The 22,064-nt window shown below is 40.2% G+C and overlaps 1 protein-coding gene across 2 annotated transcripts in view; it reads right to left on the minus strand.

Annotated features, from left to right (window-relative positions):
- Positions 1–21,555, minus strand: part of TOGARAM2 (TOG array regulator of axonemal microtubules 2) — a 122,108-nt gene extending 100,553 nt beyond the window's left edge. For both annotated transcript variants that reach the window (XM_089529553.1, XM_089529552.1), the window contains exon 1: positions 21,412–21,555. The gene's annotated coding sequence lies outside the window, so the exon portion shown is untranslated. The remainder of the gene's footprint in view (positions 1–21,411) is intronic.
- Positions 21,556–22,064: the final 509 nt, after the last annotated feature.

Below are 22,064 nucleotides of genomic sequence, written 5' to 3' on the forward strand. Positions count from 1 at the left end.
ATACTTGCCACTGGGTCAACAGAACACTGTTCCTAAATATGCTTTTAATACTAGTAGGCATGTGCATGTACTGATATGCTCCACAGATAAGCATTTTAGATCACTTCAGATTTTTTTAGTGCAAATCAGTTCACACATTGAGCTGCTAGTCATTAAAAGGCTGCTTTCACCCCCATCTAGTCAAGTAATGAATGGCATATATTAATTGACTAAGATCTAACTCTCTATTAATCCATTTAATATAAAATTAGTAAAAAAAAAAATCACTGACACATCACCACATATAAAGAAGCCAGCTGATGAAGATAACAAAAATGAGGCCAAAAGAGACAAGCAAGAAGCTGGTATGAGCATAAAGCAAGCACTAGGAGACAGAAAGAACAGTTTAAGGGTTTGGTGGACACATAGCTTGGTTGAAGGATTTAGGATTTGTGAGATTTCAGAGGTAGAAGAATCTCATATTTTCATAATTGTTAACTGAATGTGCAATTCAAACAGTATAAGCACAGAATCAGTTTAGTGTCCTGCATGAGACAAGGACACTGTGTTCTTGCTTCGTTGTACAGCGTATGAATGGTACAAAGATGTCTTGCATTTAATTAGAGCAACTGTGTATTATGTGATTGTCTGCCGGAGCTCACTGGACCTGTTGGCACTCTGCCTAGCACCTTTCCAGAGAAAACACCCAGAGAACAAGCCACTCACCTGCTTTGGAACTCCACAACTACCGCTCTAGCTCAGAGAACTGGTCTACTTTTTCTGTCCCATATAAGTCCAATGGCAGAGCAATTGAGAAAATAAAATGTGTTTTCTTCACAACCTTCTTCATACCCCAACCAACTCATGCCTCTATCTTTCTCTCTGATGCCTATACTTTACCAAATCTTCCTTTCTCACCAGAAGTTCTGCCATTTATATTTCATTTAAAAATACAGCTAGGTTAGATGGCAAAAGAGATTCCTACTGCAGTTGTTAATCCCTTATCTGAACATAAGAGAGCAAAATCTTGATTCTGAGTGTTACAGCTCTAACCCAAGACAACAAGCGTCTCTTCTTTTTGAAGGGCACCTCCGAGTATCCCTTGCCTAAGAAAATCCTTTGAAAGTCATGAGGTTGCCACAGATTGTCTGGTGACTTGAAGGCACATAGACACACACAAGAGGACAGTCTTCTATTTGAAGGCCTGTCTTGTGTAAATCTTCTGTATAAGATGAGGAAACATCAGAAGAGAAGCAGCTTGTCTATGAATGGTTAATACCTGGATAAGGGACTGAACAGGACTCTAGGTTTCAGTTTTGACCAGTAAGGTGAGATATATGATATTAGAATTGGTAATGGTTATTTCTGAGTATACTTTTAACACTTGCAAATATCATGCAAACCTTCTGTGCCTGTTTTTTGACTGTTTCGACAAATCAGTCCCAGGGAAGACAAGGAATGGGGAAGCTCAGGGTCTAGATTATATTTAAGGGAACAGTGAACAGTTACTTAATTGTGCCAGAATACAGTACCCTCATACATTAGCTATCCAGAGATTAACTCATATAATCCAGACCTCATGAGTGGCATGAGTAAGGAAGCCAAAGAAAATCTCAGCAAAGGATGTAACTCTTTATGATCCAAACATTTAACAACAACAACAAACCCAGAACATTCAAGACATGATATCCTGATACATATGAGTGAGTACAATTAGATCTAACTTCTGTCACATTCTCCCACTCTCACTTTCTATGACCTATCTGATGTTCATACAGATCATAAACCCAGTTTAACTGACTGGAATTATCAGCTGAGCAAGAGCAACCAACCTGGCTCATTCCCTTAATTGATCGATTAGTAGAAGGATCAATCAGGTGACACTTTCATGGCATTTTACCTTGCTGATGTCAGCAATTAAATTAAAAGGAACAGAAGCAAAAATCTGGTAAAAAAACTAATAATATTATATTGGTCAGAGGCTCTTTGCTGTTGCTGTATGCCTTCAAGCCATTTCCAATTTGTGGCAACACTAAGGCAAACCTGTAACAGAGTTTCTTGACAAGGTTTGTTCAGAGGGTGCCTTTGCCTTCTTCTGAGGCTGAGAGAGTGACTTGCCCAAGGTCATCCAGTGGGCTTTCCTGACTGAGTAGGGATTAATACTGAAGGCACCATATCCTGTCTGATCTTGGAAGCTAAGGAGAGTCAGTCCTTCTTAGTACTTGGATGGGGGTCCATGAAGGAATACCAGGAGTTGCAGGCTATATTTCAGAACATGCCAATGGAAAACCACCTCTGAGTATTCCTTGCCTAAGAAAACCCTATAAAATTTGTGACAGGTTGACAGGCAACTTGAAAGCATAGGTGTGTGTGTGTGTGTGTGCGCGCACACACACACACACACTTTATCCTAGAGTCCTAGTCCAGCATTAAACTACTAGACCACACGTATTTACAGTTCTGCTTACTACCAAATAGGAAGCAGTGTTTCTTGGGATAGCTGTTTGGCACCACATCCCCTCATCTGAAGGATGGATGAGCTCCTTCTTACCTGTCCTTTGCAGATTTTTTGATTCTTTAGGGGTTGAAGAGTCTTTAGCAGCCCAAAGAGCTTTTTTTTCATACCCCAAACCTCACAGAACCCTTTCTTCTTGCTTTGGAGCAGTAACACAATCTCTCAGAGTCACAGCAGGTAAAGGTTTCTCTCCAGAGAAGGGAGTGGAGGCAACCAGCAAACATCTTTAATAATGAGCTAAGGGAATGCAAGCCTCATTTCTCTTAGCAGACTTGGGAGTCTCTGAACTTGTTTCTCAGTGACAGGAGGAGGGCATTTCTGCAAGCCTTCTCAGGAATTTTCAAAGGGATGTTTCAGAGCATGCATCAGTCCCATCGCTTATGTTTTTGCAGAACTCTGTTCTTTGAGTCTGCTCCATTTTGTCAAGAGAGGCAAATTAGTGCCATCACAGAGTGTTGGGATGTCCCATCTTAATACCAGGCTGCAAGGTGGCTAAGATCCAACTTTTCAAATATGTAGCAGAATTCTTTCTTCTATCTCCCCAAATCTCTAGTTAGCACTAGAACCAGAATCTCTAGTTCTGTAGAATCTCTAGTTCTGTAAATTTTCATACAAGGGGACAAAACTACAACTTAAAAACAGGTACAGAGAAGGGAAATAGATAAGGGCAGGCCTGAGGTATTTTGTTGCCTGAGGTGCAGAAGCAAATGGTATACACACATACGCAATGGTGTGTACCTAAAACCATGACATATAGAAGTGTCTCATTTCTGGCAGTAGAAAATACTGCAACAACAGATTATGTAAATAACAATCTCTGGCCTAAGGAAACTACGTCCTTCTGCCTATTAGGCTAGTTCCTGGAATTAGATTTAGGCATGAATACTGAAGGAATGTGAGGTGGTATCATATCCTTAGAGATGGTGGTAGGCTTTCATGCAATACAGTTTGGAAACTTAAGACATTGAGCCAAATCAATAGCAAGTACATTTCTATACCACTTATCAGTGCACTTAAGTACTTCCTAAGCAGTTTACAAAGTGTAAACTAATTGCCCCCAACAAGCTGGGTACTCATTTTAGCATCTCAGAAGGATGCAAGGCTGAATCAAGCCTGAGCTCCTGGCTGGTATTGAACTCACAACCTTATGGTTTGTGAGTCAGTGGCTGTAGTACAGGCATTTAACCACTGCGCCACCAGGGCTCTCATGGAAGGGTGGGATTTGAAGCTAGTCCGAGCAGTGGCATCACATGGGGATGTTTGGGGAGACAATTCCAAGCATAAGGGTTACCAAAAGCAACAGAAAGGAGTATTCTGAAGGAGCAGAAAACTTCATCTACCGTTGTCACATATCCTCCAACATTTCATAAAAGAAAACTGGGACACATGTGCCCAAGCAACATGACAGCAACTGTTTTTACTGAGGAAGAACAGACAAGCTAAGGGAGGCTGCAGCAGTTTACTTTTGCCTGAGCCTATTGGGAAATGTAAGATTTTGCTCCTTTCCCCATTACTGAGTTAATGGAGTGCAAACTACTTTTGCATTTTCAACACACTTTGTAGCAATTGAAGTAAGCTGAGAATTAGGAGGAAAGTGGGAAGAGGAAAGGAAAACTGGGATATTTTTAAATCATCTGAAAAAGTGAGACCACAGAGGATTAATTGGGACTTTAAAAGCTAATGGCTTTTATGGCTGGTATCCATACTTGTTTGCGGGTTTTTCAGGCTATGTTCTGGAAGAGTTTATTCCTGACGTTTCAGCAGCATTTGTGGCTGGCATCATCAGAGAATGCTGACATGGAAGTGAGTGGAGTATATATACTGTGTAACCCTTGGTTGAAAGGAAGTGATTTACATGTGAATCTGTGTGTTGATCTGTTGTTGAATGGCACCAGATTAACATGTAAATCACTTTCTTTCAACCAAGGGTCACACAGTATATATACCTTTTTCTTTGTTGTTGTTGTTGTCAAGTGCCTTCAAGTTGTTTCCAATTTAAGGCAATGCTAAGGCAGCCCTATCTTGGGTTTTTCTGGGCAAAGAGTATGCGACTTGCCCAAGGCCACCCAGTGGGTTTCCATGGCCAAGTGGGGAATTGAACTCTGATCTCCAAAGTAGTCCAACACCCAAACCACTACACCATGCTGGCTTTCTTTCTCTCTTTTATAGATTTTCTGTGCAAAAAAAATGAACAAAGTAGAGGGGGAAACTGTGACGGTTACAAAAAGAAGACAGTAGTCTGGACCTCATGTTAACTTCTGTGAATTAGCTTGACTGATTATACAGCAGACACCTCACCAAGAAGCACCCATTGTCTTTGAAATCTTGATATATTAAGATTTAAATAAATAAGGATGGGATTTCTCCCTCCCTATCAAGTATGTACAAATTATACTCCGAATTACATACCAGTCAAAGAGCCACTGGTGCTTGCTGGTTCATCAGTTTCTGCTTGACTAGTCATGAGTTCCCATTCTGGAAAACCTCTGAAGCATTTAACAGGGTCTGTTGAACAATTATTATTTGGGATCAAGGAGCAAGCTTTATTTTCAGCCAATTGAAAATGGCTCACAGAAATAAAGGATTGTGTTTGGGACTGTGTGTAGTTTGGTCATGCTATTTGTTTCTAGCTTACTCAAAGAAGTATGACTTCACCTGAATCCTAAGCTGAGAGTGGAATTCCCTGTTAAGTAACCTGTAGTGAATCCATCTCTGAACAAATGTGCTAAGATATTTCATTCTGAGTTGCCTGAATTTATGCAGGGATGCATTTGAGTTAGTCAAATTGTGTTTTCGAATACTGTACTTCTAAGAAATGTATAAAGGGGCAGAAATACCCTAAAAGTACCAGATCCTGTCTGATCTTAGTAGCTAAGCAAGGCCAGACCAGGTTAGTACTTGGATGGGAGAGTGCCAATGAATACCAGGTGCTGTAGGCTGTATTTCAGAGAAGCAACTGGCAAAACCACCTCTAAGAATTCCTTGCTTAAGAAACCCCTGTGAAATTAATGGGGTTGTCATATGTTAACAGATGACTTGAAGGTGCGTGTGCACACACACAAGCATGAATAAAGCTACTTCTTCTTGAGACTTCAATACAACAGCTTAGACCCAGCATCTCTGACCTTGTGAAAAATGTCTTCTTCTGTGGAGTTAACATTGTCTTGTATTTCCCGAAGTTGACTGGATTTGCCATTTTATCCTGAGCATATATGAAGTCAGTAACAACTCCACTACACTTTCCAACCAGCTACCTGACTACATCTGGAGGGCTGCATGACTTCCACCCACAGTGGCATCACTAGGGGTGTGTGGTGGTATGGGCCACACTAGGTGACACCCTACAAGGGAGGTGACACCCAGTTGGATCTTCCCCCATGCTTCCCCCTTGCACTGTCCCAGCACACTCTCCTACACTCTCTGTGCTCCCATGCATGTGCTCCCACCCTCCCCACACAGTCCTGCATGAACTCCCACTCTCACCATGCCTTCCCGAGCTCCCCCATATGCACTGTCCCTTGTGTTGTCCTGGATGGGGCAGCTTGGGAGGAGGAAGCGTGCACCCCCCCAGAAGCCCCACCCCACTCACCGGGTGACACCTGGTGAAGGGACTCCAGTGTCCACCTATACAGAACAGAGTGATCTGGTGGATTAAGTGGTAGATTTACTACTGGTCTGATCTACCTCACAGGATAGCTGCAAGGAGGACAGGGGAGCACGTGTGCCATTCTGCCCTTCTTAGAAGAAGGTCAGGGAGAAGAAGGAGGGGGAGAAGTAGGATGCAGATGAATTATTCATTGAGTGGTGATGGCTGAGTGACTTAAAAAAAATAATTGAGTTATTATTGCGGAGGAGGAGGAGGACAGTAGCACTAGCAATAATTTGTTGATTGAGTGGTAATTGTTGATTGGTGGAGTTTTTATAATTGAGTAATTGAATATTTGAGTGATTACTGAGTGAAGAGACATGATTTGGGAGTAATTTCAAAGAAAAAACATTTGAATGAAATTGCCTTAGAGAGGATCACAGTAGCACAGTTACAAAAATTGTAGTGTAGTGACACTACACTAGTCAGTAACACCTGATGGTGGTAATAAACAACAACAACAACGGCTTACTATGTCACTCATCTTCTCTGAGGTAAGTGTAGTTTTCCAGTTGTCCTGGCTGGTCTTCTTTTTGAGAAAAGCCAGTCAAATACTCTGGGGTTTTCTGTTTCTCCCCAGAACATTTGCAGGACCTTGAAGTTCTGGAGAACTCTTAGTTCTATCTGAAGCAGAGTAAATCCCTAGCTGAAGGAAAAACATCAAACCACACCAACAGTTACATAACAGGTATGCAGTGTGGTCAGCTAAGGCACTGGAATAAACAGCCTTAGAAGAGACAGCCCAGCCCTCAGATAGCAGCCAGAAGTGTTTGCAGTTCTAGTTACTCACCTGCTTCATAAAGCCCCCTTGACTTCAGGAACCTGATTTCCATGTTAGTATGCTTGCCATCCCTTAGAAGAGATAATGTGGCTTCAAGTGAGTTTCCTTTCCCCTTAGTGGATTTTTACTTCCCCTAAGTCAGATGACAGATTTTGGAAAGCGGTGGGTATCTCTCCAAGGCCAACACTCTACTGCCCTGAGCTAACAAGCTCACACTTAGCAGGTTATACACAGAGCTGGCAAACAGTGTCACATACCGTGAACAAACAAGGCTGCATAGCAACCACTTCTTCAAAGAAGTCTTGAGATACAGGGCTGAGGAAGAGGTTTTTCTGGCCAGAGTCTCCCTGAGTGTTTGAATAGCAGGCACTGAGCTGACCTTGAGAGCGCCCAAACTTTCCAAAAGTCATAAACCCCAAGTAAGAATGAAAAAGGGTGTAGTGTATTCTGGGTTTTTTACTTTGAGAAGCTGATGTCAGGCAGGAGGACACACTGACATGCTTTGAGATTCCCTAAAGTTTGTGAATGAGCAAAGAAACCTGTTCCTTGTAGTAGCATAAAATAAATATCGACACTGAGATTTAGATCCAGCATTGTGTAATAGTTTGAGCATTGGAATATGAATCTGAAGATTAGGTTTCTCCTCTTCAACCAGCCATGGAAACCCACTGGGTGACCCACACACTCTCAGCCCCAGAAAACTCTGTGATAGGGTCACTTTAGGATTTCCTTAAGTTAGACCTGAAAGCACATAACAAGAACAAACACTGAGTCTTTCATTAGGAGTAGTAGAGGGTACAAACTGCTTCGTCATGTTTCCTCAGGATAACCCTGTGGGATAAGCACCACAAGTGGTCAGTAGGAATTTTGCATCACACATGGACTTAGGACTTACTGCATAGAACTGATAGTGGTCCCACATATCACTTCCTAAACTTTCAAGAAAGCCAGTGTGTGAGATGAACTGAAATGTCATCCTACCAGTTTTCAGGGGAACTCACACATGCATTCCAATTTTTGAGTCTGAACTAACAGAAAATCATTATTTTCTTTACACCATCCCAATAATGGCTATTGCAAAAATAAAAACAATGGGCCGGAGCAGATGGATGGAAAGGAGTAGCCTGAGTCCACTCTGGCTAGACCTGGGTCGGGGCCATGCCAAGCACATGACCCATTTCCAAAGTGGGCCATCATGTCTCTAATGTCTATATTTTTTTCAGATCATTGACAGAACCATGGCAATAAAAAGTGTGGAATTTTCAAGTGCTGAACTCCAGGCCATCATGAAGTTTCTGTTCCTGAAGAAAAAACTCTCAAGGAAATCCATAAGTGTATGATACAAGTGTCTATCATACTCATTTATGCATTAGTGGTGTGCCAGTTTTCAGTGTGGAGATTTTGAGACCAACGATGCAGCAAGATCTGGGAGACTTTCAACAGTGTCAGCTCCTGAAATTACTGAGTGTGTTCACGACCTGATTTTGGCAGGTTGGCGAATCTCAGCTAAAACAACTGCTGCGACACTAGAGATAGCCCAGGAACTCATTGGGTTTATAATTCATGAGCAATTGATTATAAGCTGTTAGCCAACTGAGTGCAGAAATATTTGAGTGTTGACCCAAAACAAAATCAAGTGGATACCTCCAAGCTAATTCTGCAGCATTTTGGGTGATCTAGGGATATTTTTAACTACTCATCACTGTTAATGAAACATAGGCCTGGTACAGACTGCCCGAAAAGAGTGGTCTGCAGGTGCCCATTTTAACTCTGGAGGGACACCGCAGCCGCTAGAGTTAAAAGTTAAGCATCCCTCCAGAGTTAAACATCCCTCCAGAGTTAAAAGAACCCTTTTTTCCGGGTTCTTTTACTGGCACCTGGGTTACGTTACGAGTGCGCTGATGGTGCATTCATGTCATAACGGATGCACCGTGACGTGCAGATACTACACATCTGTTACATGAAAATGGTAGCAGCCATGCAGACAGGATGCCACCATCAGGCCTCTGCCATTACATACTAGGGTTCTGGACTGTGCAGTTCCTGTGCAGTCCGGAACCCTAGTATTGCCGTCACCATGCCCCTTTCTGCCTGTCTGTCTCAGGCTTTAGTAACATCACAATGATTTGGAGACCAAACAACAGCCCTTACAGTGGCGGCACTCAGGTTCTCCATGATTGAAAAAATTCAAAAGTCAAAGATCAGTGGGAAAGGTCATGGCCACAGGTTTTTTTGTTTGTTTGTTTGTTTGTTTGTTATAAGAAAGGTGACTGACTAACCTCAGAAGACCTAAATGGTTAAAACAGAATACGACTTTAACTTGCTGTGCTAATTAAAGGAGGCACTGAAGGAACAATGGCAAGGGAAGATGCACAAACGTGTTCTTTTTGGCAGGGCAGTACACCTGCTCACAGGGCTTGCAAGGCACTGAATATTTTGGAGAACTGTGGGTTTGAGTGCAGAATATTGCTTTAACCTACTGTAACTTTTACTTGCTAATTTAAATTGCATCCACCATAGTCACCACATCTTGCTCCCTCTGACTATTTCCTTTTTCCAGACCTTTAAACAAGTTTGAAAGGAAGGAAATGTTCAGATAATTCAGAGGTGATAGCAACAGCAGAGCAGTATTTCAATGATCAGAATATTTTTTACAAGAGTTAAAGAAACTTGAGAAACAATGTGCCAAGTGTGCTGAACTTTAGGATTAATATGTGGAATAGCATATAAGTATCATGGCTGTAGGTCATTCTCTTCTTGATCAGGCTGAGCACACCCTTGTAGAGCCCAACAGATTTCTAGATGGGAAGTCTATGCAGGCAGAATAAATTAACCCCTCCTGATTTCTTTAAGAACAGGCACACATAACTCAGCACCTCTTCTCTGTTGGTCCAGTAGAACAAAAACACCACTGCAGATCTGCTTTTAGAGGCCTGATAGGAAGCCTATGTACTCTGCACATAAACCCTTTAATGCTCTTAGTGCCTACATGAAATCTGAATTGGCAGTTAAGGGTGAAAACTAACAGGCAACACACAAAATCAGTTTGCTCATTCTATTTCTTAACATGATGGCTAGCTCTGTTTGAAAAACAAAGTACCCCATAGGTGTCAGTTCTGGTCCTCTGAGGCCAGAATTACTATGAAACCTTGAGAATATCCATATGTGATTGTACCAGACCCATATAGCTCCAAATAGTGGTGAGGTTGAAAAATGGTAACAAAGAAATACATCTAGTTTTTCCAGCCCAAAGGCCCCCTAGTTGAATATTGTCCAGCAACTCAAAAGTACCACCATTCTCACTTTCCCTAGAACAGCTGAGCAAGTTTGGAACTTTCTCCATTTGTGGGCTCTGTGTGGCTATACACGGGGCTGGTGGTGTTGTGTCTTCAGGTTGACCAGACATCCTCCTTTTCCCAGATATGTCCTACATTTCAACTTTCTGTCCAGGAGGACTTTCAAAATGTCCTCCATTTTGAGCATGACTAAGAAGCATGGATTTAAATTTATATGAATACCCAGCTTGTTGGAGGCAATTAGCTTACACGTTGCAGACCACTTAGAGAGTGCTTAAGTGCACTGCTAAGTGGTATAGAAATGTACTTGCTATTTGTATTTTAGCTTTTATTTGGCAATGTCCTGTTTTTCTGGAATTCCCTACATTTTGTGGTGTCTTGTCTTCCTTTGCTGTGATGACATCTGGTCACCCTGTGCATCCTTCATTTCTGTGTTTGAGACAGGAAGTCAGATCCTGGAAAGATTAACTACTACATTGCTATCTCACTAGGGCATAGAGCTGCAAAAGCCTACTCTTTGCCCCTCTTTCACATTAAAGGTGACCAGTAGTTATATTTTATGTGAGGACAGCTCCCCATTTCCAGTCAGTGTGCAACAAGAAGAGGATTCTTCCTCTGCCAGACAATGAACTTGCTTATGGCATTTCCTCATGATAGCCTGCCCTAAGCTCTCAACCACTGAAATTTCCAAGTGTTTTGATGAAGATCAGAGACACTGTTCCATGCTCCCTACTAAGTGAACAAGCAAGATAGGGCTTTCTCAGTCATGACACCACTGTTGTAGAATAACCTTCCTAGCCATGTTAGTTAAAAGCATGCCTAGCCATCTCATTAAAAAAATAATGATGTGTATCTCCATCTCCCAAATAAATATTATTAAAGGTGGCTCCAACATCTTGTTGCATGGCAAAAATGTAGTTCTTCTAGAAGGCTCTTGGTGATTATAGTTTAATTATCCAGGCAGAGTTGGGTTTTCAGTTTTTAATTAATGGATTTTTTTTTATTTAATGGAATTTGTTTTCAAAATTATGTTGGTTTCTTGTTCTAGGAATGTTTCTAATTATTGGTGTTAGCAGTCTTGCATCTTTCTGGAAAAGAAAGAAAGAAAGAAAGAAAGAAAGAAAGAAAAGAAGGGAGATGCATTTTCAAAACCAGGTTGTAGTTGTAGACATGCATTCACCCTCACACATGGAAATACATTCCATTCAACTCACTTGGACTTCCTGAATAGGCCTAGGACTATGCTGTAAATAAAAAGCCAACTGCATGAGTGGGTAGGTGGTCAGGAGAGAGAGAGAGCTTGCATGCCCTCCCTAACACACAGCATAAACATGAATTAGAGCCCAGTAAATAAGACCACTTTTCATACAGAACTTCCACTTAACTGAACTAGAGCAATAGAAGGGAATTAATAATTCACCACCAGCAAGCTGGATGGGGCCCTGCAGAGCTAGAGAAGAAAGACTGCAGAATTTTAACAGCGAGAGCATGCTGAGTTCTGAAACAGCCTCCGGTATTACAGAGAAATAAAATAAACTATTGACAGAAACAACATTCCAGGAAAGATTAGAGATGCTGCATGCAATATTCACTATAGAACTACTTTGTAAAAACTCTCCATGTTATTTTTTCAGTTCCTTCAATATTCCATAACTAGAATTTGGCTGCAACAGGAAAAAATCTGAGGGCTTCGTTGGATGCATTGCTATTCATTTATAGGCTCAGAGCACCTGCAAACACTCTGTCATTGGGTAGGCTACTTGTGGACCTCCGAATGTTATTAAACTGCAACTCCCATTAGCTTTAGCCAACAGAGCCAATGGTGAAAGATGGTAGGAGTCACAGTCCAAGAAACACATGGAAGACTATGGGTTCTCCACCATCCTGGCAGTTGCGGTATAAAACAGCTGCACTCCATCCTGACAGTTTGAGGTAAAACTCAGAACAAATAATCCAAACAACCTGCATATCCTCCTGGAGCATCAAAACAAGAATACTGAGTATTTTCAAATCCTGAGAACCAGTGTCAGATTAGTTAATAATTTCAATTCTGCTTGTTCCAAATCCGTATCATTTTTTAAAATTGTGTACCCAAGATAGCAATGATAATGTTCCAGGAAATTAAGCACATAAATGCATTTCCTAAAACTCATAGGTCAGCTTGTTCATATACCTTGCAGCTTTTTGATTCTACCACAAGCCCTTCCTTCTTTATTCCCTCCCTCCCAAAATAGGTTAGTATAGCTTGACAATGGCAAACCAGGTTCTCTCCCATAGCACCAAACTAGAGCTCCCAAAGCACTAGCTGTTAGCAGTAGTATCACTAAGGTTGGCATCACCTGGTGTGGTACTTCATGTCACCCATCCTGGACCTCCTCCCATCCCACACCATACAAAATCTTTAGCGATATTTTTTTTGTATGAATGTTACTCATTAATTATAATTCTTCCATATAATTAACTGAAACAGTAATAGTTGTAACATAAAACAGCTAGCAAAATTGAAATTGTAGCTTTAAATTACAATATCATAAGCATAGCCTCAGTGCATTTATACATGTACATAGTTTCATGTGATAGAAGTGTAATTATAAGAGATTATTATATTAAAGAAAATTTTAAAGAAATTTAAATTTTATTTATATTAAATTTAATAATAATAACAATAATAATAATAAATAAAACTTTTATTTTGATCCCGCTTTTTGGTGAGACAATCAAAGCGGCATAAAAAGATTAAATACCTCAATATATACATAATATCTCCTCATCCCTTAAAAAAGGATTAAACAGTATAAGGGTAAAATTCAACAATTAAAAACCAAAACGATAACCAAAACCAATAACCGATAACCATGGGCCGAGTATCACAAGTGTGTGTGTGGGGGGGGGGGGGGAGTCTTGTGTGGCCAAATATTTTATTCCGGGAAGCCCTGTCAGAAATGTAAATTATATTTAAAATATTATTCCTTTACATTAATTAAATTAAATTTATATTATATAATTATATTAATGTTATTAAATTAATTTTACTCATTTTATTGAATTTAAAATAATACAAAATATGCAAAAAGAATTAAGTTTAATTTAATTTTATTATATTTAATAGAATTCTATTTAAAATTTTAAAATTTAACTGTATGTTTAATTTTTTTCTCCTCCCACTGAGCCTCACTCCACTCACACCATCTCTTCAGCATTTTAAAGGGACACAGGTGAATGCCACAGCCCATTTCTACCAAAAAAAACCCCAAACAGATGTTTGAGGAGCAGTGGTGTCATAAATGGCTTTCAGGCACAAGCCTTGTCTGTTGCAGAATGAGGAGTCTATGTTCTTATTCCGCATGGATCATTGGCCAAAAAGGAAACAGACCAAATACAGGATGTCAGATTCATTGATGAGAGTAGATTCCAGGAAGAAAGTACTTGAGCTTGTATAATAAGAATCTCAAGAACACATCCTCCTCTGGTTGTGCCTTTGTTGGTTTGCCACTTGATCTGCTTACGTGAATACAAATCACATGATATGGAATTGACCCCATTAGCCTTCCTGTGCTATTAATCCAATTAATTGTATATTATTGGCTTAACTGCACACTTCAGCTTTGCAGCCAGTTCCCTCAACTTCCAGATGTACCTCCTCTTCAGAGCGAATTCATGCTGATAGCACAGACAGGGAAGTAAGAAGAAACAGGTTCTTAATGGACTCTTAACAGGGTTAAGACAAGACTCTTAATAAAACATCAAAAATGAATGCACGCATGAATTTTTTAGTGCAGTTACTCAGATTTGGCCTAAAACGGTATTTTAGCCTGAATTTTTGGCACTGGATATGCAAAGCCATTTCTCTACTAATAACAATATCAAGACAAGAGGGATGAATTCCTTGAATTCAGACTCAGTTTATATAAGGTATATACATTTATTATTTTGGCCACAGAATATTGTGTGCTTTCTGAAATGGTAACTAAGAGCCTATGTCTAAAACATGGGAAGTCCTACTGAATCCATTGAGGCTTGCTTCCAAGTAAATGGTATAAAGTGGAAATTATGAAACAGGCCTGAATGCACTTAACTTCAAAAAAGGCAGTATTTCTAAGAAAGGTAATAAATCGCACCTGCATCTAGCTATTTTATCAGGTCAGAAAAGAGCTTTTTTTCCAGAAAGAGTTAAATGTTATGCAGTGATGTGACCTGCAATCTGCTGTCATCTCAGGACACAGAGGCTTCAGGAACCTTTCAAACCTGCTGGGTCAGAGTTGACTGTAAGACATCTGCTTTCAGCTATTTTCAATGTTATTGTCAATCTATAACCATTACAATACTTCTGTAATACTGTAGAAGTTACAAACAAGGCAGGCTGCTGATCATTTTTTCAGGCCATTTCATGAAAAGGGAAGGTAATTCATTCCTCAGCTACCTCCCGATTCAACTACTGTAGTGCACTCAACATGGGGGTGGCCCTTGAAAAGTGTTCAGAATTTCTAGCTAGTGCAAACTGTAGCAGCCAGATTAGTGTCTAGTGTGCATGTTAGAGATCATATAATACAGGTCTTACAAAAACTGCACAGGCTTCCAATTTGCTTTCAAGCTCAATCCAAGACAGTGGTTTTACCTACAAAGCCCTAAATGGCTTAGAGCTGGGATATCTGAAAGACTGCCTCTTCCTGTATGAGCCTGTCCAAAATTTGAGACCCTCAGAGGAGGTCCTGTTAGGTGTCCCAACAATTCATGAAGTTAGTTTGGTAGGTATATATAACTCAGCTTTCTCTGTAGCAATACCTCAACTGTGGAACTCCATAGTCAAGGAAGTTTTAGGCTGGCTCCATCTCTTTTGAACTTCCATGTGTTTTTTGATGCTTGAAATTGCTCTATTTTAACTGTTTTAAAACTGCATTTTAGGAATGTTTTTAAAGTTTGTTTTTGTACATTTTTAGAGAGCATTTTAATGTGTTTTTAAAATGTGTTTATCTTTGTATTGTTTTAATTGCTTTTATTTGTCTATTGCCTTGGGAGTCTCTGTGGGCTAGGGGGCAATATAGAAATATCTTGAATAAATAGACTGGGAGCATATGTTTTATTTACTTATTTAATTTTTTTTACAAGATATCTAACTGATCTTTCAAGGCACCTTTCACTGCCCTCACAAGGCAATTCACAAAAACAAAGTACACACAAAGAGTTATCTTTGAACCCCTCTCATTTATAAGCTACAGGAATGTAGCACGTTACTTAGCCAAACAGTCTGGAATAACAATGTGTTTAAAGACTTCTTGAAGATTAGCAGTGAGGGACCATCTGCATTACTTTTGAGTATTCCAAAAGTGAGGGCCACCCCATGGCTCTGTCCATGGTACCTGAGATTCTTGCAGCTCTGACAGGTGGAGGAGTGGCCATGAACATAGGATGGCCTATGTCTTTTAAAGAAGTCTAGGGCAGCCATTTCGACATCACCAAATAAATAAATAAATAAAGGGGACTAAGGGAGACAACAAGATTTGCATATGCTCATTTATGTGTATAGATCCACATTTAGAAATAAATACTGATTATCAAATAATTTGGCTGGAATGCTTGTCTCTTACTCCGTCTTCCTGTTACTGAGAAACTACATGCTTCTCTCCACCCTTTCTGTACATTGATAGGCAACTCATACCTTCAAGGCCAAATCTGGCTGAAAGTATTCCAATTACTCAGACCTTACAGCACAAATTTAAAACTAAGATGACCAAGATGTAAGGAGTAAAGTAAATGGTGAAGGGCAACCATTACAGAAGATGCCACACCAAGTCAAATCAAGGAGCCCTGGTGGCGCAGTGGTTAAATGCCTGTACTGCAGCCATTCACTCGAAACCACAAGGTTGCGAGTTCAAGACCAGCAAAAGGGCCCAAGCTCGACTCAGGCTTGCATCCTTCCGAGGTCGCTAAAATGAGTACCCAGACTGTTGGGGGCAAATTAGCTTACTTGCTAATTAGCTTACTTGATGTTCACCGCTATGATCTTTGGAATAGCGGTATATAAATAAAACAAATTATTATTATTATTATTAATATTATTCTGGTATCCATAACCTGAAGATAAGGTACACGGTGGCTCAGTGTTGAAGACACTGACTCTGATGAATGCAAGATCAGCAGGTTGGCAGTTCGATGCCCAGGTGCCATGTTATGGAGTGAACTCCCATCACTAGTCCCAACTTCTGCCAACCTACCAGTTCAAAAGCATGCAAATAAAAGTAAATAAATAGGTACTACTTTGATGGGAAGGTAACAGCGTTCCATACAGTCATGCTGGCCACATGATCACAGAGTGGTCTTTGACAATGCTGGCTCTTCAGCTTAGTAACAGAGATGAGCACCACCCCCTGCAGTCAGACACAACTTGACAACCTTGTCAAAGGGGAAACCTTTACTTTTACCTTTATTCATAACCCACCTACAAGATATTTGGACTTTTCTACTTATCAGTACTGTAGTTTTGCATTATCCTTATATAATAACAGAAAGAGGATTGTAACTAAAATTTTGAGGAAAATGTCAAAGCTTTGGCTATCATTCTATTGGCTATACAAAACCACTTAGAAGAGATATGGCTGCTAACAGTTCAGTTATGGCCTCTCTGTTACCATTAAGCCTTTGAATGGTTTCAAAGCACATTTTAAAATGCCAGGATGGATCAGTCCCACTCATATGGTACAATGAGCAAGCAATTGTTCAGTTCTGGCTTAAAACAAGGGTGGGAATCATCCAGCCAGGCAGATGTTGTTGTCGTCCAGCCACTGGGGAAGAATAGTAAGAGCTGCAGCTGTACATCTGGAGGAACAGATAATTCCTACTCCTGTCATCAAAAATTTCACTGTATAAAATGCACAAAGAATGTGCCAGTCATGGTGGCAAATCTGTGCAGGCTTTGAACTGAAGTGTCTCCTTTAAAATAGATGGCCATTTTTATTTATTTTAAAGGGCATCTTGCTAAGATTATTGAGACACATTCATATCTAAAAACTTGCCTCCATTTGTTAAATTAGCAAGAGGAACTCAACTTGGTCATGATCTCAGTCATGATACAAAGACTGAGAAACTCACTCAATATGGGTTCTCCTCCTTCCTTTTCAATATGTGTTTTTCCTCTTCTTTTCAGTACAAAATCATCTGAGTAAGCATAAAGTGTTGGTCATTCATATGCAGGGGAAATGGTCAGGCAACATCACCAGAGAAGAGTGTTATTCATACCCACAAATGAAAAGGACAGAATAACAAGGAATTTATGGATAGGGCATGACCCCCACCAATACTTTCCTCACAACTGCTTATATTTTCAGCAGCAACATACATTCATTATGTGTAGATGGAGGGAAATATGATTATCACGGTTGGAATGTCAAAGAGCAAGGATATGCCAGATTTGACTCTCAGCTCAGAGCAGCACAGTAGCCTGAGCTTTGCCCTATGAGATCAAATAGTTGTTTGTTTGTTTGTTTTTAAAAGGGCCTTTATTCATAATTATCATAATTCTTTAAAATGTCTTTATCCTCTCAACTGTGCCTTGCAGTAATCTTAGAAAGAAATGGGCTTAGTAGCAATGAGCCCATATTATCCAATGTACCCCAGTCCACCCACAACACAAGAAATCACCATATTTAAATGGACTACCATGATTAACTTCATTTGTTGATCTGGTGGACTAATTTCTCCTACACAAACCTGTTTGCAAATGAAAATGGCTATAGAGGTGATGCAGGTGGCAATGAGCACCAGACTTGTGGCACACACTGCCTTGTTTATGAAATGACCTCAACAGTGAGATTCACTAGTTTCCTTCTCCATTGAATTTTAGTTGCCAGGCAAGGTTTTTGTGTTTGTTTGTCCAAGCAGTGCAACAAGTAATTTTAAAATAATTGACAAAGTTTCAATCATCAGTTTTAATTGCTTCTCTGTTGGATCCCTTGGCAGGAGAAAGCCAAATATAAATTGATTGAATGAATGAATGAATGAATGAATGAATAAAATATTATCAATTTGTTTCTCTTATTGATCATCATCTTTTAAATCATGCCTGATGAGATGGATTAAAATGAAAAACCATGATGTCCATTCAGAAACTTAGGGGAAAAGCCCTGGTAGAGCAGTGGTTAAATGTCAGTACTGTAGCCACAATGTTGTGAGTTTAGTCCCAGGCAGGCTCCAAGGTTGACTCAGCCTTCCATCCTTTCGTAGGTTGGTAAAATGAATACCCAGAATGTTGGGGGAAATTGGCTTACAGATTGTAAACCACTTAGAGAGTAATGAGTTCACTATTAAGCAGTATAGGAATGTAAATGCTATTGCTATGATTGAATAATGCATATAAATAGATTCTGATTGATTGGATCATTGGAAAGCATAGAAGTGCATTCCACTCCTGTCACCCTAACTCACCCCTACACTAACTGCATGAGTCCTGATGGCGCAGTGGTTAAATGCCTGTACTGCAGCCACTCACTCACAAACCATAAGGTTGTGAATTCAGTACCAGCCAAGGGCTCAAGCTCAACTCAGGCTTGTAACCTTCTGAGGTCACTAAAATGAGTAACCAGCTTGTTGGAGGCAATTAGCTTACAGTTGTAAACTGTTTAGAGACTGCTTAGTTCAGTATGAAGCGGTATATAAATGAAGATGCTATTACTATTGCTATTACATCCACAATAGGCTTTAGAGTAGAACTTGGAGAAATTACTTTTTCATATCACAGTTCCCAGCATCATGCTGGACCAGGGATTAAGGGAATTGTAGTCCCAAGGGTAACATTTCTGAGCTCTCTGTAGGTATTACTCTCTCTATTACTCTCCTGGTAAAAACTCTGAAAGCAGAGAAAGTTTCAGTGGGATTTGCAATCATCAAAATAAGGGCTTCAGTGACCCCCTTGATTCATTGCCCCATCCTGTGACTGACAGAATAAACAGAATAAATGATAATCAAATGAACTATTATGTGCACTTTGTTAATTGTCAGTGTATCCTATTGGTTATAGCAGGGATGGAGTAACATGCAGATTGCGTGGAACACCCTTTTCCAGGCACTACAGGGGGTGGGATGGGGAGAGGGTGAATGCCTTTCTAGAAGCATCCTACAAGCCTGTAATAACAGGAATTCATTTTTTCTCTTTTTTAAAATATATTTTTATTAGACGCATAGCATTTCTAAATATAAGAACAACATATAAAGGACACAAAAGAAAACACAATACACAGGGAACAGGGGGAAAACACATCTGACTTCTTACTCCCTAACTAATAGTTATAAATGCTAGGTAACTTGCGTCTATTGCAGTGATTAATTGATTCTACTTCTGCATTTGAAATGCAAGCTAATCCATTATAACAATTGAAAATAATTAGACAAATGTGCACTGAAATTTCCATGTTCTTTCTATTAATTCTAATAAGAGTCTCTGTCGGTATTTCTTAATTCTGCCTTATTATTTAATACTTATTCTACAATATAGACCATCATGTAGCAATTCACCTTTGACTGTTTCCCAGAAATGACTATTTGTAACTTTGCAGCTGCTGCTTAACAAGGTCGACCTCTTCATCCCTCTCCTCCTTCCCCTCCCTCCCAGCCTGTCCAAAGCAAAACTCTATATTCCCCATTTTGCACATTCCACATTTCCAAATTTTGAAATGTCATTTTCATTTCGTTTCATTTTGCACATTCCTCATTTCCAAGTCTGGAAACGAGGAGGATGCAAAGTTTGACAAAACAGAAGGGGGTGGAGAGAAGGTGGATCCTTTGCAGTTGTAGCTGCTAACTTCAGATTGAAAGTGGAAGCACTTTGGAAATGTGGGAGAAGCTCTGTGTTGTAAGGTTGCAAAGAAGGTTATGGGTGGTGCTCTTTGCCATTCACGTTTGGGGAATGCTAACGTGTTTGTGGTTTTTCCACTTTTACAGAGGCCCTCTGCCCCAACCCCCGAAATGTGGAGGGGTGAGTGTATTACTTATAAAATAGCATAATGAAATTAAAAATGGGGGGGGGTGGATTTAAAAGGGTGTGACCCTTTTACACACCCAAATGCAGCCCCTGGTCCCACCACAACTACCCATCTTTGATTTAAATAAATTGCACTCCCTACTCACTTTTAATATTAAGAAAATACCTCTTTTTTTTCAAAGCCAGAATGTCTGGGTTTCTTACTTTTGAATTTCTGGCAATACACATAGGGCCCAGGAGATCCCAGAGGCAGAAAATTGTCTCCCACATTTGGTACAGTTGCTCACCCTGGGATAGAGATGGACTAGGACCAGAAGGAACGGAATGCAAATCCTTGCTCAGTTACAAAACTCATTGGGTGATATTGGGCCAATGAAAGAGGAACTTGTTAACAGTAAGAGCTGTTTGACAGTGGAACACACTCCCTTGGAGTGTGGTGGAGTCTCCTTCTTTGGAGGTCTTTAAGCAGAGGCTGGATGACCGTCTGTCGGGGATGCTTTGGTTGTGATTTCCTGCATGGCAGAATGGGGATGGACTGGATGGCCCTTGTGGTCTCTTTCAACTCTATGATTCTATGAATCTACCACTCAGGAATGGCAATAAGGTGGAGGGAAGGATCACATATACTATGTTGAGGTACTGGCAGAAAAAGAAAATGCAATACATTCAATTTACACACAATACCGATTGGAACATTTTGATGTTCTTGTTAAATTTTAAGCCACCTTCCCCAACCTGGTGCTTTCCAGATGAGTTGGATTACAACTGAGAGCTGTAATCCAGCCAATGTGGAGGGCACAAGGTACAGAGATCTATGGAAGTCTTAACTATAGAGTTGCACACATCTCTGACAAGAGCTCCTTTTAATCCAGACTGTAATTGGCCTCTTACCAGCCACAGCCACACATATTCATGTCCAACACACACAAAAGTGAACACCCTTTTAACGAGGAGAATTTCACATTTACTGCCTCCCACACTTTCTAGATGTCAACGTAGATCACAGCCATGCACTGCGGTGCATTTGAGTGCACTCTGCCTGGCATGCTACTAGCTATTACAACACTTAAAGAGTCCCTTAAGAAACAGCTCACTTCAGAGCAGTAAATAAATCCTATTCAGCCACAGTTTTCTCAGACAGCTCCAAGCGACTTGGCAATAGGCAAGGACCACAAAGCAAAGGGAACAGATGCTGCAACAATGGTTATAAGCAAGGAAACCTACCTCCATCTTCATTTTAGGCATTCCAGTTAACTCCTCAAGAGCTTGTTTAATTTTTTTACAGTGGAGTCTGAGGCCTGACTTTGGGATTCAGCATTCCTCAAAACATCCATCACCCCATAGCAACCCTCCCCACTTCCTAGAATTTTTGCTAGGGGAAAAACCTGTTGCCACTTGCTACAGAGTTAAGCTGCCTGCCAGCACAGAAAGAGATTCATTAATGCCTTTGGCAAGTCTGATCTGATTGGCTCCTTTTTTAGGCATTTGGCACACAGGATGCAAAGAGATCTGTGGGACTTGGGTGTCAGGGGAGATCAGGCGACCTGCCAATAGATTCGCTTTAAGAAAAATGAGAAGGAGAGCCAGTACAGGATGCCAAAGGAATTTATAATCAAAAGTCAAAGCAGTGATGCCCAAAGGCAACACTAATAGATTCTGGGTGTGGAGGGGGAGACTCACATTTACTCTTTCCTTTTTGGTTTTGTTAGTTTATTTCATTTCATTTTATTAAGTTACTAACAATATGACATGGTGATATGGATAGAGTTTTAATTGATAAAATTGCATAATGATTTATTTGCTGAGTATTTACTGTGTATAATAGCAAATTGCTAAATTACAGTAATCCTTTGAGATTTTAGACATGGTAGCTAAAC

The sequence above is a fragment of the Sceloporus occidentalis genome, unplaced genomic scaffold (assembly GCF_023333645.1).
Source record: "Sceloporus occidentalis isolate IW3139 unplaced genomic scaffold, rSceOcc1.0.p SCAF_6, whole genome shotgun sequence".
NCBI lineage: Eukaryota > Metazoa > Chordata > Lepidosauria > Squamata > Phrynosomatidae > Sceloporus > Sceloporus occidentalis.